Genomic DNA, 16,874 nt, shown 5'->3' with positions numbered 1-16,874 from the left:
ATCCCTCCAAATGAACCTATCCCAGTGAGCATGGTGATGCAACGCCACAAGACTCAAGAGATGGGTAACAATTGATTCTAAGGCAAGAGCCGGGCAAGTGCGCCAGAAGGCAGGCAAACAAACCACACGACACAACTTTGCTCTTCCAAATTTTGTCCTGAAATACGTTCTCCACCACCAAGGACTGGTTAACACACCCTGGTACTGGCTTAAACACTCACCACAGTACAATCTGCCTCAGAGGAATCAGTCATGTGGTCAAATGAACAAACAATGGCTAATTTATTTTCATCCTGCAGAAATTGAAAACGAGCTGCTGTCACATTGGACACTGCCCATTTTACTCCCAAGCCACTGTCTTTTATGTTCCTGATTGGCTTTTATTCTTGACCACAAAAGCTATCAGCTGACTTGGAGTTTCTCCTGGGGCTCTATGCTAAGCATGCTGAAATTCAGTGCATTGAGGGGATCACACCCAAACAAGACAATGGCTGGACCTCTCCTAAAGGTCCAAGCTGAGCCTTTGCCCAAATGCTCATGCTAATCCCTTCTGTAGTCATTGCCCTGAGCTCTGGTCATCCACGGGGTCAGTATGCAGGGACTTTAAGGGAGAAGCTGACCACAATTCCCCCATTACAGTCTTGCTCCAGGATCACACTGAGTGGACTCAGAGCACCCTCAGACAAGCAACCAGCCTCATCTGCTAAGTGGACATAGGAACACAATCCAAACTACAGTCAGCAGGAGGCAAGGGTGCAACTGATGAGTGGTCAGCACGAGATTTGGCATAAATTAAGTTTCCGTGATCACCACTATGACACCTACGATATAGGAGAGAAAAAAACTGTATGTTAGCTACGGCTATGTCACAAATTATCCCCCAGTCTCGATGGCTTTAAACAAGTAAGCATGCGTTATCTGAGTTCCGGCCGACCAAGAATCCAAGAGCATTTCAACTCTAAGCCTCTGCCTTGAGGGCTCTCAGAGGCTGCAGGCAAAGCATCTGCAGGGTCCTGTCTGAAGCTAAACAGGCTGGGTGTGCTTCAAAGTTCACCCCCATGATCACAGGCAGCACTCGGCCACTTGGAGGAACTGGGCCTAGGCCTCAGGGGCGTCCTGCCCAACAACCCAATCTCCCCTGTGCCTGACTGACTGTACCCCATGGGTGTCTCCTGAGCACTGTATCATGGCAGCTGGCATTCCTCACAGCAAACAGACACGGGAGCTAGCATGGACGAGGAAGGTAGGTGCTACATCTTCCGAGGCTTCTGATTGCAGAAGCACCATCTTGTATTTCTGCTGCAATCAACTTATGCGGAGCCTCGTAGGCTCAGCTAGCCCTCTGGGGGTTGGGAGGAAGAGTGACACTAGACGGCATGGACGGCAGGAGGTGGGACTCTGAGAAATCTGGAAAGGCAACCTCTTTTCAGGGAGCTTCTCGCAATTCCGTTGCTTTTCCTTTTGAATATCCTCCCCTGCTCCTCTAACCCATGCTAACCGCCACACAAAGGGCACAGTAAGCTGGGAAATACAGGTAAGTTCCTGCTCACGTGAAGCCTCTAATCTAGTAAGAGATCGATAGTAAAGAAATAAGGCGTGTTTATTTAATTAAGCCATTTAATTAAAGTAGTGATGAGTTCCATAAAGAAAAACCACATCATAAAATTAGAACTACAGAATGATCCCCACCCCACCCCCCATGGAAGAATTCCCCCTGACATCCCTTTGTGCATGCGTCAAAGAATGAGGAAGAATTAACCAGAGGTAGGCCAGGGCCAGGAGAGAGGACATGGGTTCAGATAAGTTCACAAAGAACTAGAAGACAGGGAGGCATCTAAAACCTGGCAATGACTCCAAATACAGAAGGGTACGGGACTCTGTGGGCAAGCAAGGGATGCTGTCTATTAAGCAAGGAGATAGGAAGTTGGCTAATTAAATTCATGGAGATCTCGTAAGTTCTCCGTGGTTTGGGCTACACAGTCTCAATTAAGTTGAGCTAATACAATCCACTTTGGTCTTAATGCTCACAACTCAGCCGCAGGTCTCATGTGGGAGGTTTTACTGGCAAAGGCGGCCTCTGGGAGGGGATGAGAGAGAACAAGGGATCCGGGCCTTCACGCATGTGACGCATGCGCAAAGGGACGCGTAGCGGGTGCCATGGCGACGGATGCAGGAGCTGCGCTGCCTCCTAGAGATGATGTGTCTCTCTTGTCTAGGAACTGGCTGTAAGGACACTTCTAACTGTCCACAGATGTACTTGATGATATATATATATATATATATATATATATATATATATATACATATATATGTATATATATATGTGTGTGTGTATATATAGGTGTGTATGTGTATTATATATATATATCATGGACAATATATGTATTTATTTGTGTGTATATACATATATACATACATATATAAATACATATACATAAATTATTAAACAATAGGCATTATTAAATGGTAGCATGCATTGCCTCAAACAAAGTCAGACCTCACCCCGGTGGTTGTTGCTTGGCAAAAGGCACTTTCTTAGGATAACAAAGACTCTTATCTAATTCCATTCCATAAACTCGATCATTTTTTACATCAATAATGCCACTAACTAATTCCAGGAGAATGAGCACAGACCCAGGGCAGGAACCAGACAGAACCATCCAGGATAAAGATGCTTTCCTTTTGATCCCCGTGGTTAGACCAAGAAGATGCAGCCCAGTGGGGACTTAACTGGGGAGCTTCCCCTGAAGCTTTCAAGCCTTCCTAGTGCCTTCTGCTCAGCAGCAAGTCCACTTGCTGGTCCACTATCCAACAACCACAAAAGGACACGTTTCAGTACAACGAAAGTTTATTACAGCCTATAATGGAAAACCAGTGGTCCTTACAGCAGCATTAGCCTGGGCTGGCATGCCTGTGACAAATGGCCCACACCCACACTGTAATCCTGTCAACAGAGGATGTCCTTCCTAGTAATTCCTCCGACACTCTATCTGGGGTAAACACTTACATAATAATGCAATTAAGGCTCTAAGGTAAAATGCTTAGTGCTTGCTCAAAAAAAAAAAAACAAAAACAAAAACCCGGAGCTTCAACCACGAACCAGCTCTGGAAGCAGCATGCCTCCAGCCCCGCAGCTCCTCTTCCTAGCCTAGGATGGATCCCCCCAGGTAAAAACCTACAGACAGAACAAAGCAGGAGCCATCAAAGTTGCATGCTTTCCCAGGGCAAGAAGCTGGAGTCAGATAAAACTGAGGGAGAAGAGCCTCCCACACACACAAGGCTGCCACCACCTACTTGTAGCACAGCTAAGGTCCAAAATAACACGGAGGCAGGGGAGGCAGGAGTGGAGTGCTCAGGGGAGCACTGAACAGGGGAGCTTGTGACACTTTCTTTTTTTATTTTCCACTTTTTACACACTGTTTTATTTACTTTATTTTCTAATGTTTTATGAGAGTCGGTCTATATACAAAGAGAATTTTTTTCTTTCTTCTTATTCAATATATTCTTTATTTACATTTCAAATGATTTCCCCTTTTCTGGCTCCCCACTCCCCAAGTCAACCTGGGAAGCTGCAGAAGGCAGCAGGGCCAGGAAGGCAAGCCTGCTGAAAGAGCCAGATCCCCGCCTCCACTCATTAACTTTCTGGCCTTTAACAAACATCTTCAGTCAATTAATTAACAAGTGATTATTGAGTATCTATTATTCATCTAGGTCAGAGAAAATGCTCTCAGGCGGCACAAAGGAGGTCCAGGGTGCATGGCTTACCCTCAGGGGACTTAAGGTGTAGCTGGAGGGGAAAGGCTGGGGTCTGCTGGAGGGGAAAAGCTGGGGTCTGCTGGAGGGGAAAGGCTGAGGTTGGCTGGAGGGGGAAGGCTGGGGTTGGCTGGAGGAGGAAGGCTGGGGTTGGCTGGAGGAGGAAGGCTGGGGTTGGCTGGAGGAGGAAGGCTGGGGTTGGCTGGAGGAGGAAGGCTGGGGTTGGCTGGAGGAGGAAGGCTGGGGTTGGCTGGAGGAGGAAGGCTGGGGTTGGCTGGAGGAGGAAGGGGGTTGGCTGGAGGAGGAAGGCTTTGGCTGTAGGGGAAAGGCTGGGGTTGGCTGGAGGGGAAAGGCTGGGGTTGGCTGGAGGGGAAAGGCTGGGGTCGGCTGGAGGGGAAAGGCTGGGGTCGGCTGGAGGGGAAAGGCTGGGGTTGGCTGGAGGGGAAAGGCTGGGGTCTGCTCTCTGAACCTACGGGAGAGTCCTGGGAGGCAGGGGCTACAGCTTTCAGCAGAAGAATGTTCTAGCAGTTAAGTACTCTTAAAGCAGAAAGTGTTCAGAAGGAATGAGCTATCTACACTTTGTCCAAGAGTGAATACAGTTCTGTTCGGGTGTGTATTAATTTGTGTAGGAAAAAAGCAGGCTGGTGGCACAGCCAAACACACATGGGGGACAATGGTCCTAAATAACTCATTACCTCTAGGACTTTTCTGAGCCTTTGAAAACAAGCAAGGTACATGCATGCAGGGGCATGGGACTTTCCCCGAGGGAGTCAGCTCATAGAACAGAGGAGAGCGCACCATATGTTCCTCCCCGTTAGTGCTCCACTGGCCCGGTGTAGTGTTCCAAGGGCTTCAGTGACCCTGATGGGCTACTGTGCAGAAAACATCTTTCTCTTGTTTAGCATCTTAAGGCTGCCTGATGGGCCGCCCCACTCTGTAAGCTCCAGCTCCCGTAGATGTACCTCCATCCACAGGACTTTCCACCCACACAGGGCACAGCAAGCCACACCTTGCCCTTGACACCTGTCCAGACACTGTCTACAACACCTCCCGTGTCTCCTATTCTGACTATCGCCCTCTGCGGACACCCCTTGCGTGTGGGTAAATGAGCAAGGCCCAGATATAGAGCCAAGCTCTTCAACTTCCTGTGGCACTAAGCACATAGACTCCCAAATATTTGCAGTTTGCCAAGAAAATGTAAATGAAAGTACAACACACTTACACAGAGGCTCTCCTCATGGTGGGCCATGCAGCTGGCTGAGAGAATGGGTGGCAGGAGGCAAGACAGCCGCGCCTGGACTCTGGCTCTCTAGTGATGCCATCTAGTGATGGGCATTCTGAGCCTCCCCACGCATGAGTGAATACAGGGATGAAAACAGCAATTTCCCATAGGGCTGCTGAAAAGCAGACGGAAAGCTAGACAGAGTCCTCAGACCAGACCAGAGCCCAGAGTCAGTGCTCATAAAACACTAGCATCATTCAGCAATAGCTTGATCTTAATTAACCACAATCTGTTCTGTGGGGTCTCCAAATGGGATGATCCCAGAACAGTCTATTCAGAAAATACATGCTCAAGGAGTCAATTACTATCTTTCCACATAATGGTGTGTCTGTGCGTATTTACTGTGTATGTAAGTGCATGGTGTGATATGTATGTACCTGTGCACATGTATAGTGTGATGTGTGTGTGTGTGTGTGTGTGTATGATCTGAGTTATATATAAGTGTGTGCAGGTTCTTGCTGTGCCTCTTAAAATACTTCACCAGCTTCCTCATTAAAACAAAACAGATAACAATGTAACCTTCTTTACTCTCACAAAGGCTCGGCAGATAAGGCATAGCCCTCAGCACACGGTAGCTCCTGATGGAGGGAGTGGCCTCCATCACTGTCTGAGTGGGGCAGCCCACCAGGAATGGAATAAAGAGAAGGGTATGCACATGCTGTGGCGTGGCTCTGGTGTGGTTCTATCATTACCTGTATGTGGTCCTCTATGTGGGGTGTGCAGAAGCCAGCAGGTCAGACCCATGGAAAACTGCAGCTCAGCCCAGCTTTTGTCTAGGAGGCTGTGAACCAACGGCAAGCAAAGGAGCAGCTCTCTTGGAAAGACAGTGCTGACCCCACCTCCCAGCAGCAGCCTGAGAGGGAGCTAGGCGATCAAGGAGGCTGCAGCTGCAATCAGTGGAGACGTAAGCACCTGCCACAGGGCCTGCAGGCAGGAGAATAACAGGGCAGCATGATTTACTTCAGTAGATTGGGCAGGAGAGAGACAGGGAGCAGTGACAGAGGAGAAGAGAAATGCGACAGGTGACGACATTCTTCTGGGCACAGCTGGGCCTAGAGTTAAGCTTCCTCTGCTACAGAGGTGTCTACAGGACAGCACACCAGTCGCCAGAACCATGGACAGAGCTCATGGAGAGACACACCAGCAAGGACCATGGGATGGAGCTTCCCTGGCGCTCATGCCCCAGAGGCCAAGGTCCTTGGTACTGAGGTCCTTCCCATGCTATCCTTCCTTGGATGGCCCCTTACTACCTCATCTAGAAAAATGGGGTTCCAGCAGGGCACAGCAGACCTAGATATGAAACAATCAAACAAACAGAAAAATCCCCAAACCATAGATGTGATAAAGGAAGAAAAGATGTTCAAACAGACACACAGAAGGTGCACAGTGCACACTTACGTGCCAGTGAATGGCCCTTTCTCTATCATCAGGAGAAAAATCAGTGTGAACTCCCAGCCAGGAAGGCATCGACAAGATGGAGCCTGGCAACAGCTGAGGTGGGATGGGAGGTCTGCCCACTCCCTAAGGATGGACACGCCAGTATGGAAGGCAGCGGGAGGCTCCTTGGGAATCTAACGTTAGAACTGGCACAGAGTCCAGGCACAGCCCTCCTTGGCGCCTGTGTCTGAAGGACCCCCACATCCATGACTACTGCTGCACTTTCCATGACAATCAAGTAAGGGGATCAGCCAAGGTACCCACCAACAGGTCAATGATCATTGTGTTATGAGAAATAAGCTAGCCTACGAAGAAGATGTGTGTGTGTGTATATGAGCATATGTGTATGTGTGTGTGACTGTGTGAGTGTATTAATGTATTAGTATGTGTGTATTAGTGTATGTGTAAGAGTGTATATAATTGTGTTATGTGTATGTGTGTGCATATGAGTATGTATGTATGAGTGGGTATGTGTGTATGAGTATGTGTGTATATGACTGTGAGCATATTAATGTAAGAGTCTGTATTAGTGTGTATATGTTAGCATATGTGTGAGTTTGTGCATGTATGAGTATGGGTATATAGGTGAATGGTGTGTTTGTATGAGTGTGTTATATGTGGGTATGTGTGTGTGCATATGAGTATGTATGTATATGTATGAGTGTATAAATGTGTGTGTATGAGCATGTGTGGTATATGAGTGTGGCTATGTGGTGTGTATGTATGTATGAGTGTGGATGTAATTGTGTGTATGTGTATGTGCAGTGAGTGCATGTGTGGTATATGTGAATGTGGTATATGAGTATGTATGTGTATGACTGTGTATTAATGTGAGAGAATGTATTGGTATGTGTGTATTAGTGTATGTGTGAGTTTGTATATGTAGGAGTGTGCTATGTGTATGTGTGTGCACATATGAGTATGTATTTATGAATGTGTGTGTGTATAAGTGGTGTATAAATGTGTGTGATGTGTGTGTGATGTGTGCATATGGTGTGCGTGGTGAGTATGTGTGTGTGGTGTGTGTGGTAAATATGTGTGTATGGTGTGTGTGGTATATATGTGTGTGTGATGTGTGTAGTATGTGTATGGTGTACATGTATGTGATATGTGTGTTTATGGCATAGAAGTAGAAAGGGCACCAGGAAGAGAGAGAAGAGGTGTGGGGACTGCAGAGACAAAGGAATATATGGAACAAGAGAGCAGACCAATTGGAAGGTAATGGAAGACCAACAAGAGGGGAGTAGCCGGGGAGGCCAGTGCAGGAAGAAGAAGAATTGAGAAGCAGTGTGTGTTTGTAGTAACAATAATTACAGAGGAAGGGGCATCGATTTGGGAGGGAGGAAGAGATGGAGAGGGGAGGCACTAGAGGACTGGCACAGGGCATCGGAAGTGGAAATGATGTAAACATAATACTCGTGTAGGAAATTCTTTAAAAGTAAAAAAATAATTTAACAAAAGTGAAAAAGAGAACGTATACGAGCGAGCACACATGAAACAGCCTTAAGGAACCCATCGCTTCTTGTGCTGATTCTAAAAATAATCAAGCAGGCAAACGGAGAAAACCCAGTTGGCTCTGGGGTTTAGAGGAAACTGAGAATAAAGTCCTGTTTACTGCTAGGGGTGCTAACCAGGCGAGCCAGGAGAGGGACTAGAATTTGGTGCTCTTCATTATAACAAACACGTGTGCTTTTTGACCAAGCCAGACCTTCACCCCTTAGTGACACAGAAAATGAACTCTCCGTCAGACCAGTCGCTGCCCCAGCCGTCCCGTGACGCGTGACCTTCATTTCTGAGTTTCCTCCTACAAACAAGTGCGGCTATGTTTTTGTCTCCTCTTTGACCCAGTCATCTGTTTCTCCATGATGGAAGCACATAAAGAATGTGCTTTTCCTTAGCTGTGTGAGCATCATCATGTGACATAAACTAAGAAGGTTAAGGTGTTACCAAGTGATATAATCTCTAGTGTCACAAATATGGTTCTTCACCAATCAAAACATTATATGACACATGCATGGGTGGATGGGTGTGGATGTGGGTGCATGTGCATGTTTGCATATATGTGAGTGTCTCCTTTCTATCTCTTTATTGTGTGGGTGCATGTTTGCACATGTGGGTGCATGTGAATGTTTGTACATGTCTCATTTCTCTCTATATAACTTGCTTTCTTCACTTAAAAATGTATGGGGCCATTCTATAGCAGCTCAATGAGGCCTCTCTCCCTCTTTGACAGAAGTGTTTTCTCTGTGTAGATCTAAGTGGTTTATTCAGGTGGTCACTCCTATCGACGACCATTTTGGTTGCTTAACATCTTCTGGCATGCAAAGTTAATAGGGCAGGGTGTTCCAAATGACTTAAGACATCCAAGTAAGATGTCTAAGCTTACATCTTCATATTGTCTCCTATGGCCATGTAAATGTCTAAGGAATAATTTTTTAAATGACAGTAAACTAAGTTGGATACAAGCAGCAGTGAGTCTACGCGTGGATTAAGATGTTAACAGCACCACTTTGCTTAGGAATGTGGAATACAGCTTGCTCAGGTAATTCGGAATGCCCTTCTCTACTGGGCTACAAGTATTAAGTGTCTGAGCAGAAGGGGCTGCTGTGTGGTCTGGAGCTTTGGTGGTGGTGTTTCAAGAGTGTTGGCATATTATTCCTAGGCCCTCTTTATGCTACAGATTAAAACATGTAAGTACAGTTATTGATGTTATTGGGAATCAATGTTCTCATTCTGGGAAAAATAGAAATGTATGTGAGCTAACAGAATAGTGTCGGGGTTGCGTTGAAAATGTCAGTACGAGCAGATGATTTCTTACTCCTGGGCATTTAGTGCACCACAGTGTACTGACAAGTCCCAGCCGCAGTGAGTTCACCCCGGTACCCACGCCAAGCTTGCAGATACCGGCTCTCAGTAGAAGGACCTACGACTTTCTGAATGAAGAATAAGCTGAGATGTTCCTTCCTAAGCCAAGAAACAAGAGTGCCCAGACAAACACAGCAATGAGCTTGAGAGGGTCCCCAAGTCAAACAACCACAGCCTCGGAGAGACAATGACAGTCATCACCACAGGAAGGATGCTAACACTGAGGTCAGAAATGGCATCTCCCTGTTCATGGCATCCAAAGGGGAGAGGCAACCCTCCTCCTTCCTGTAAAAATTCTATTTCTGAACGTAGGAAGGACAGTAGAACCATATGCCATCACATTACAGCCCTCAGTGATGCCTATAATGTAGGCAAACCCATCAAAGGATGCTAAAACCATAGGGGAAGAAATTATTAAAAACAGGACAATCACAGGGCCTCAGAGGCCTGTCCCACAGGTTTATCGTGTGCATATAAAGGAGCTGAGGCACTTCCAAAGGAAAGATGTAGTAGTCACTACATTAACTGTGTGATCAAGCCCAACAGTGAAACCAAATGCCATTAGGGCCCTGGTGTGATTCAGTGGGAATACCTCACGCAGATGTGTGATCTTGACAAAAAGTCTATGGGACTCACTGTGAAGAAGGGATCAAATATGGGGTTCAGGTAATGTCTGATGGAACAATGGGTCTCATGCTCCAAACATTCCTATGTCCCAAAAGATGCCTCCCTCCCAAAAGAAGCTGACATGTGTCCTCCTTTTCTAGATTTAAAATAATAATGATGATGATAATGATAATCATGAGAACCAGAGTCAACATTCAGTATCCAACTAGCTCCTGAGGTGAGAAGTGGCTATTGACAACCCTGTGAGGAAATGGAAATTTTACCATAGACTGAATACCATTATTGTGTTCATGCTCAATTTCTTAGATCTGTTAATTATTGAAAATGTAGGCGTCTCAGAAAAATATGTCCATTAAGAACATCTTTAAACACAAGGCACAAAAATCTTCTCTATGTTTTGGTATTTTTAAATAGTTTTGTCAGTAAGATTGATATTTAAAGAAATATAAGAAACAAACAATATTCAGAGAATCCTACCTTGTGTCAGGTTCAAAACGAACTCGATGAATGGCTACCAGCGGTGCCTGTCTGTACGCCAAAGCACACGCTGGCTTCAGGCTCTCTCCGTGCGGCAAATGCCTGCTGGAGTCCATGCTGGCTCTCCTCAGCTCTTCTCAGTCTTCTGCTTACCCAAAGCTTCTTACAAGCTTTCCTTCCGAGCGTCTCGGTCCCATAGAAGCACACTGTTCTGTCCCCGTCCCTGTTCTGTCCCTTGGTCCACTCTCCTCCCGGCCCTCCCTTTTCCTTTCTCTCCCCACACACCCCAACCCCTCCGCTCATGGCCTGTCCAGTCTGCTGGCCATGTTCAGTCTACTACTTTCTCTCTCTGCTCTGGGCTCCTGCGGATGCCTCTGGCCCTTCTCGCCCTCCTATCTACAATAAAGCCTTCCCCTCAAACACATGCAGCTTGGAGCGGTCACGCCTCAGTTCATCCACCCGGGGCCAAAGCCCCCTTGGACCTGACACCTTGATCTAAAAAGTTAGAAATAGTCAGGTACATTATATAACTTTATTTTATTGTACAAATGTAATTTACAGAGGGATATATAAATATGGTGATAAAAGTGGCTGCCTGTGTGAGGTAACAAAGAGGATAAAAGAACAAGATGGTAGATTAGAGGCAAGAGCAAATACATTATTATTATTATTATTATTATTATGCCATACTGTCCCAGCATGCACATAGAAGTCAGAGAATAACTCTGAGGACTCAGTTCTATCCTTCCTCTGTGGGGTTCAGGGCTCACACTCAGACCACCAGCCTTTTGCAGCCAAGATTTTACCCAATGAGCCAGCTCACTGGACCAGGAGCAAGTGCACTTTATATGTTAAATAAAAAAAAAGTACTGTGATCTACACAAAGATACTGATTCAAAAACACCATGGGAGATTGTTTTTATAATAAAGAAATGTAAAGGCCTAAAAAGAAAATATCTAAGCCCTCGAAAGGATTTAGGGTCCTGGAGGAGAGGCCTCGGTGGTTTCTAGAGGTATTGACAACATCCTTGGGAAAGTCCTGTGGCCAGATACAGCTCGGTAAAGGGGATTCTCCCAGCTTGTGTGAGGCCCTGGGACCAAATCCTCACCACAATATTTAAAGGCTGTTATTTCAACCTATTTTTATTTCACAGAAATTCCCTAAATAATTTTTTTCTGAAAAATGTTTCCTAAGGAAATTATTCTAGAAATGGCGGATGACTTAATTAACCCCCTAAGATGTTCTTCATGACAGGAGAAAGTGGGAAGTAACACAAATGTAACCAAACATTTTTCTTTGCAAACAAAAACAAAAAACAAAAAAAAAACCCAAAAACTTTTAAAATAAATTATTGGACTATCCACCAGAAGACCGCCTAGAAGGGTGTTTCTGTAGCTCTTTAAATGGAAGGGGCATACAAAACACACCGTGTCATTTCAAAGCCTGTGCGTATAAAGACATAAAGCAATACAGCTCTCTTGGAGGGAACGCATACAGATGTTTTTTTTTTCCTCATCATGTTTATTTCTTTTGTTTTCTAAAAACGGGAGATTTTGTAGTTTCTCTATAAGTAGTGAATCTATTTTTACAGGTTGGGCTGAGGGAACCTTGTGCAGAAAGCTCTTGGGGGGAGGTGAGTCGGACACCCTCCTCACCAATGTTTGGCTGTCAGGAGGTCCCAGCTGCAGTGGGAATCACCACGTCTCGCTTTTGGCTCTGGTGATGCTGCCTGATGTGACTCGCAGGGAAGAAGGGAGGAGCCCGACAGTCAAAGCAAACCCTTCAGCTGTCAGCAGTCCCTAAAAGCTCTTCAGTATCGGAGCAGGTCAGTATCCACTGGACCATGACAACATTTCCGCTCCCTGCTCCCTGGGGAAGGATCGCATCTGAAGGGGAGACAGCCTACTTCCCACAGAGGGACAGCCCTGCATTAAGCTTCACGTGTCACCTCAGACAGCACTGGGCACTAAGGACTGTTGTTAAAAGCTGGCAGTGGACACCCCCACTTCAGAATATCCGTGAGACCCTGGGAAGGAGAGGCACAAGACACAGAGGAGTGAGTCTGGCTCCTGTCAAAAGGAATGGCGTTTATGTCACGCTCGGGGACGGGCAACTGGAGGGACATCCGATTTAAAGCTTCTCCCCTTCCCATTAGTTCTTCTGCCTGGGCCACTTAACCACTTCAGGGCTCCTAAATGAGCTGTGTAAAGAACCCAGGACAGATTCAGAGTGGGGTGTGGGTGCAGTCAGCAGGATACACGGCGTTCAGGCTGTACATTTTCATATTGACAAGGAATTTCTATGCTGCCACGCAGAAGGTCAGGGCCCTTATTTCACATGCACACTAAACATGGGGGATTTTTTACCCACCCTTTCCCCACGGTCTCACCATGGCCAATGCCCAGCACCAAACCTACAGGTTCTTACACATTGGGATGAGGCCACTGGTGGCAAGGTAGAGAACAAGTCTTAGAGAGAAGCTTCCTTCTGCAGGGACGATGCCTCTCCACTTCCCAGTTGTGTGACTGCATGACTAGAAGAAGAGGGGACAGACGCCAGCACTTGGGGGCGTGTGAGATTGGCCATCTCCCCTCAAATGCCACAAGAGTCATTATAAGTAAACTGCTTTATTAAAGGGAGGAAAAAAATGTATCTACAGCTGAGAAAAATGTCAAGCTCCCAATTCAGATATTTTCTTAGGCTGCCATCTTGTTCATCTCTGCTATGGCCAATGGAACAAGAGATAGAGTCTCAGAGAGGACTAGGTTAATCTAGAGAAAGAACAGCCTGAGGGAAGCCTGTGCCTCCACCCTTTGCTAAGAAGAGGAGAGAGCTGAGGAGGCAGAGGACCAACTCCCAAAAAGCCCAGGATCCACCTAATGCACCCCTCCGTGAAGACACCTGCACAAGATGGGGTGGGGTTTGCTCCCCAGGGAGGACACTCTTGGGATGGTTTTAATACCATTGGCCATGTATGCAAGTTCTCCGCTTTCTGGGTACGTGGTAGGATTATCCTGAATCGCCCCCTTGGATGCTCTCAAAACTGACATCTTAAGACGCACCAGATATTAAGCTCAGCAATCCTGCCACCGTGTCTGTAACCACAGGCCCTAGAGCCCTCAGCAGCCACTGTCCTGAATAAAATATTGGTGCCTTCTTGTCCATAAGAGATGAGCCAGTGTGGTGTAGAAATAGCCTTTTATAATCTTAAGGCCAAAATGTTCCATATAAACCAGAGGAAGAGGTTGGCCCTGAGTGAACCACCACATCAAGGAAGCCGTCCTCCAGAGGGCTCTCATCCTCTAGCCTGGGAGAGAAGGGTTAAATAACCAAGTGTGCATCCCTCAGTGCCCCACATGTCTAGACGGTGGGAAGCAACAGAGAACAGGGCTCAAATCTGATATCAGATGGAGGCTCCAAACTCAACTGGGCTTGACTTTAAATCCTAAAATGATAGGAAATGAATCCATGTTGTTAAGAGAAAACAGGAAACAAAAGTAAATGAAACTGCATTCTGTTGATTCCCCAGCTGAAATTCCTCAAAAAGCCAAAATCACTCCCCCGTGTTTAGTAAACAGGGCCAAGTGTTTGGCAACTGGCCTCAGGAAGCAGCGGCTGCTCGCCTCTGCGCGCCTTAAGGCACAAGCGTGCGCGTGTGCGTGTACACACACACACACACACACACACACACACACACTGCACTAATTTCCAAAAGATAATCAATACTGCCCTGAGACAATCAGAGCTAATCAACCCTAGTGAGCGAGTGCCTACACTAATCCCATTATGCGCCTTCCTGCTTCCCTTAGAGATAGAGTTGTATCACTCTGCACAGAGAGAGAGGGTGTGCCCTGCAGAGAGAGATTACAGATTCCTGGAGAAGTGGATTACATCCAGCTCCCACTACAGAAGGGGCAAGCACTGAATAGCAAAGCAATGTCTAGCCAAGGGGGTGTTAACATGGTGGAGCTCTGAGCTTACAGCCAATCCTCACGCCTACCCTGCCCCCTCTAAAGAAGGCCTCTGCCCGTATTCCAGCCTAAAAGCAAAACAGGAGAATGCCTAAGAACTCCATGGAAAGCGGGAAGTCGAGGTCAGGAGAGACTGAGCAAAGGGCCTTAGGGAAGGTCTGTCCTGGAAGAACACCAAGGCCAACAGAGGAAGGCAGAGGAGAGCTGCGAGCCCTCCAGAAGTGTGGTTCTGGTTGTGACTTTGGCTTCTCCAGCACTTTGAAAGTTACAAGGAGAAGAAACTAAAATTCTCTCTGAATCCCTTTGGCTGCTAAACAGCACATCTGTGAATGAGGTGTTGGGCAAAGCCTTGGCTGTGTGGGACCCTACGGCTCATCTGGGTGTCGATGCTTCCTTGGGCACACGTCTGATCAGCATCCTTCCCTGTCACCTCGCCCACCCTCTCTCCTCCAAAAGCCACCTGACAATTCAGAGCCAGCACCTTCTCCTGGGAAGCTTGACCAACCTCTTCACTGGGACTGAATGGCCTTCCCTGGATCAACCCCCAACACCTTGCATGCCTATCATCGAGTTAGCTGTTCAGTTGAATAGTGTGCGTGCCTTTGGAAACAGGGTTTAAGCCTGAACTTACACACCCAAGCCTGCGCCATGCCTGATAAAGAAAGTTTCAACAATGAAGACCACTGAGTCTCTCAGACTGAAGCTTTCCCATGAGCTAAATGGCGGGAAGAATTTACCTAAGGTGAATGATAGGAAGAGAGACCCATTTCTGTCCTCAGCCCCCTTGTCCACACACCACAGACTGAACGGCTCGTGTCTGTACTAACCCTGTTGCTTGTTCAGAGGCCCAACTCTTCCCCTGGTCCATTCTGTGCCTTACTAAAACATTTACATAAAGACTAGCTCTACAGTGGGAAGGGGCGTAGCAAAGAGAATGTAAGACTCTAAAACCTACTGAGAGAACGTGTGTAAGACATTTCTGTAGACCATTTGGGTACCAAGTCCCAGGTCAGATGTTTAGTGACTGCAAGCCTGTGTGAAGGGGGGAGGCAGTCTCCCAGAACTGGGCTAACGTGGCAGAGTATTATAGTACGGGCGTCCTGCATTTCCCCAGGTACCCTAGAGCTTGCCAAATAACCAAATGGGTCTTTTGAAATCAATCCAGGCCTAGGGAGGAGAAAGAATGCTTTCAGCCTGGTATAGCACAGGAGTTACACAGGCAAGAAATGGATCCTTAAAAAGAAAAAAAATAAATAACCTTTCAGGCCAGACCAGAAACATGAACTGTGTCCGTCCACACCTTCCATGCCCCTTCCCACGTCTATAGCATTCAACCTTGCTTACAACTGAGGCCAGCCAGGCTGGGAGAACAACACAGGCTGGATGTCAGGAGAGTCAGTGGGGAGGCTTGGAGGAGGAGGAGGAGGAGGAGGAGGAGGAGGAGGAGGAGGAGGAAGGAAGTGATGAGCTGACACTACGTTCTGCCACCAGCCTAGGGTAGACCACACCACAGCCCGATAACCCTAAGACCCATTATAAAGCCCAAAACCCCCAAACAGATGTTCACCCACCTGTACTATCTAGACTTGTAGACAACTTGAACCAAAACTAATGACAGGACCCCATGTCATCTGTGAGGCTACTGGGCTCGATGACTCTGCCATGGGCTGGGACTCCTTTCCTGCCTCAAGGAAGAATGCTGGGCTGGGCTGACAACAAGGACCCTCGGCACGCAGAATCGGGGAGATTAGAGCTGAGGTGCTCATGCCGGAGCGCCATCAGGGCAGCCGGGAACAGGCTGAGCTTGAAGCATGCTGGGCCACACGGCGCAGCTGATGCTGCTGTGGGGTCATAGAGCAGATCGCAGAAGCTCGCTGTGAGGGACTGGGATGGGCTGTGAGCTGGTTGACAGGAAGGCATATTAACAAGCTGGTGGGAAGACAAAGACCACGGGATGGCCCTAGCATGTCCATCTGAAGACTGCCAACTCTGGAGGAAGGGAAATGTTTTACTCTGTATTCCCCAACTCTTTGAGGTAAGAAAATCAAATGGGCCTCTGGTTTACAGCGAAGACAGTTCATATAACTCACAGGGAAGGGCTGGGCATCTTGTCCAACTCCCAGTAACTGTTTCTCTCAACAAAAACAATAAAAATCATAAGGCCTTGATTACAGTGGGCTGTCTACAGTGACTTACCACATTCCCCTCCAAGGATAGGAAACAAAATATATTTATTCAATTAATCCTGACTTTAATCTTAGAGAAGTCAAAAGTTGCAAGAGGGTGTGTGTCTCAAAGTATAAACTCTCAGAGGGCAGGGGCTTCACTGCTTGTTTCTCAGCTGCCCCACCCCTACCCCCACCTCCCACCCAGCCCCCACCCCCATCTCCGCCCCGGGACCTAGGAGACCATTTGCACATTGATGTAAGTGAACAACGGAGAGACACCCGTGTCCTCATCT

The 16,874-nt window shown here is 47.1% G+C and overlaps 1 protein-coding gene across 2 annotated transcripts in view; it reads right to left on the bottom strand.

Annotated features, from left to right (window-relative positions):
• Positions 1 to 16,874, bottom strand: part of Spock1 (SPARC (osteonectin), cwcv and kazal like domains proteoglycan 1) — a 503,404-nt gene that overhangs the window by 472,624 nt on the left and 13,906 nt on the right. The gene's annotated exons all lie outside the window — the stretch shown is intronic.

This window comes from Apodemus sylvaticus, chromosome 14 (assembly GCF_947179515.1).
Source record: "Apodemus sylvaticus chromosome 14, mApoSyl1.1, whole genome shotgun sequence".
Taxonomy (NCBI): domain Eukaryota; kingdom Metazoa; phylum Chordata; class Mammalia; order Rodentia; family Muridae; genus Apodemus; species Apodemus sylvaticus.
Note: the sequence above shows the minus strand (reverse complement) of the source record. Positions and strands in the feature narration are given on the sequence as shown.